Source organism: Carex rostrata, chromosome 30, assembly GCF_964058835.1.
Source record: "Carex rostrata chromosome 30, lpCarRost1.2, whole genome shotgun sequence".
NCBI classification, from domain to species: domain Eukaryota; kingdom Viridiplantae; phylum Streptophyta; class Magnoliopsida; order Poales; family Cyperaceae; genus Carex; species Carex rostrata.
In genome coordinates this window covers 4,785,728-4,788,718 of record NC_135947.1, presented here as the reverse complement: position 1 = coordinate 4,788,718, position 2,991 = coordinate 4,785,728, and the positions used below count along the sequence as shown (strand labels likewise).

The 2,991-nt window shown below is 34.9% G+C and overlaps 1 long non-coding RNA gene across 1 annotated transcript; it reads right to left on the bottom strand.

Moving 5' to 3' along the window:
• Positions 1-899: 899 nt before the first annotated feature.
• On the bottom strand, positions 900-2,554 carry LOC144547077 (uncharacterized). The gene is made up of 4 exons (XR_013508996.1): positions 2,355-2,554; positions 1,924-2,043; positions 1,551-1,586; positions 900-1,122 (listed from the first exon to the last, which is right to left on the bottom strand). It is a non-coding gene; the product is annotated as an uncharacterized LOC144547077 (long non-coding RNA).
• Positions 2,555-2,991: the final 437 nt, after the last annotated feature.

Below are 2,991 nucleotides of genomic sequence, written 5' to 3'. Positions count from 1 at the left end.
ACTAACTTTTGAATAGAAAAACACAAGTATTTACTCCAGTTGAACGAGCATACATTTTGAGATAATTTGAAATTTTAAGATAATTGTTGATAGCAAAATTAAAAACTGAAATAGAGTGGTAATTTCAGTTCAACTGAATGTGCCTTCTAGTAGAATTCAGTGCATGTTAAATCGCACGAGTGACAAAATTTAGCGAGTGAGATTCTTGAGGTTGGTTTATGGGCCATGAATCAAAATTAAGTGAGATTTAGGGTGAAGTACAGCATGGTAACCTCAAAATTTAGTCAGAGTTAATCCGGATTCTGATACCGTATTAACAATACTGATAATTGGAACTGTTATCTGTAGTTTTCACTGTTGTGAATGTACCTATTTATAGATACATGAAAGAGGAGAATAAGAAAAATATAATATATAACTAGCATAATAAAAAAAAAGGAAACAGTAGCTGGCCCATAGACCATAGTTGGTATCTTAGCCGCCGGTGCCACTATTCTCTGCTAACTGGGCTGCTAATGGGCGGGTTTCAGTCCATAACCGGCCCGTATCGAAATTTGAATGATAAATGTCCAGTTCATAACCGGCCCGAACTTGAGAAGGTTTTGACCATGTTCAGCCCGTCCAACTCCATTCATTACAAAGCCCAGTTCATAACCGGCCCTGTTCGGACAAAAATAATTGGACAACTAATGAGTGTCCATTGAACAACCAACGGGCCACTATATGGACAATAACCGGTTTACCCAATTTATCATGTTCGGACAAAAATCAAAATGCACAGAGACATTCATTAGTTGTCACTTGATATATAATCAAAATGCACAGAGACATTCATTAGTTGTCACTTGATATATAATCAAAATGCACAGAGACAAAAATCAAATATACCATTATGATCGAATATGACATGCACAGAGACAAAAATCAAAATGCACAGAAACCGCATATGACAAAAATCAAAAATCAAAATGCACAGAGACCGAATACAAAAATCAAAATAAGCCACCTAAACATTCATCTAGCCCATTTAAATTAAATTAAGATTCAATATGACATGCACAGAGACCGAATGAAAGCTTGCACCAACAGCACAGAATCCAAATACATCTCAAGTTGATATCACTGCAACAAAGAAAATGGAAAAAAAATTAGCAGAAACAATATTAAAAAGGTGTTCAGGTTCTTTTTTTACCTTATTCTTTTTTACCTTATCACTGCAACAAAGAAAAAGGAAAATTTAATATAACTATATTTATTTTTTAATAAAAAATATTATATTAGAATTTTTATCATTTTGGATGAAATTTGTACTTCTAATATTTTGATGAAATTTAAACTATTAATATTTTTATCCTGCTACAGAAACAACAGAGGGATTGAGGAATTAATCCATTGATAGATACAAACACTTTGCACTGTTCTTGACCCTAAATTGATAAATACAAACTTTCTATTTGTCAATGGAATTAATCTATTGATAAATACAAACTTTCTATTTTCGGGTCTACAAAAAATAAATTGTTACAGGAGCAATGCCAAACCAGCTGTACCTTGCCATCTGCTTGTGCAACCTTTCTCAGAAGCACCTGATGCAATGACAATCATGTCAAAATTTAATAAACTTTAATACAGCCCTATATCATTGATACAAGTGATCACTTGCTTGCCAGCAGGATACTAGTGCAAAATTGTTCCATATTTTTTTGTCAGTATGTTTTTTTTTTGTCAGTATTTTTTTTTTTGTCAATATGTTTATAAGTTTGGGCTTTCTATCAGCTTTGTAAATGCATTAACTGGGAAAGCATGGCACCTCTACACAAAATGAAAAGAATCATACCAAGATAGTCAAAAGTTAAACTAAAAGGTAAATATTTTACTTTACTGATGACAATGAAGCTATCAAAATCGATATTAGGGTACTACCTCTTCACATAAATCCTAGTCCAAATTTGCTCTGTAGATCTCATGACCTTGCCTCCCACAAAGATATCAAAACATATCCCCCATGTTGTCAAATGTACCAGTCACAATGGACTAAATACACTGCACAGATAAATCAATCCAAATCATTCTAAAAGAAGAAATTTTGAGTTGATTAAACTAAAAGGAGAAATTGCAAAATTTACAAGTACCAATTTACCAGAAAGGAGAAATTGCGAAAAGTCAGGTTATATTCATATATATATTTACAACCTCCTTCATTTTGAGTTGATTGAACTAAAAGGAGAAATTAACCAGTACCAATTTACCAAGATATATAGGTTCTATTGGCAAGTCCCAAATAAATAAAATCATCAAATTGCAAAATGGTAGAGACAATACATAGAAATCACAATACTAACAAAGAAATTTACCCTTAATTTGAGTTCAGAAAGGAGAGGCAATGAAGAGGAGAGAGAGGTGGAGAGAGAGGCGGAGAGAGAGGCGTAGAGAGTGGCGGAGAGAGTGGCAGAGAGAGAGGCGGAGAGAGTGGCGGAGAGATTGGCGGAGGGAGAGGCGGAGTGGTGCAGAAAGAGGCAGGGAGAGGCGTGAGTTCGTAGCCTGGACTCCTAGAGGCTGCTCAAACGAGAAACGTTTGTTCACTGGACTGTTCAATGGTCAAGAATTGGTTTGTTCACTGGACAAGATAATGGGCTGGTTCAATGGGCTATTCAGTTATTGTTCAGGCCCGTTCAGTTTGTAGTAATTAATTTGAACTTGAACTGGACTTCGGGCTTTGTTCAGATTATAGCCAGTTCAATATTTATTGGTTATGTGTTCAGCCCGTTTGTTCATGGTTTGTTCGGTTCAATTAGCAGCCCTGCTGCTAACATCAAGGAGAATACAATTTTTTTTTATTAATCTCGTCCATGTTCCCTCCGAATTCAGATCCATGCAATACCTGACTGATTATAATGAGATCTGAGTTGTCAGTTTTAATCTGAAACGAATCTTAAAATAAACCTTTAGATGTGCACCGAATTTTTATTGTTTGGCTGAGAGTTATGTCAA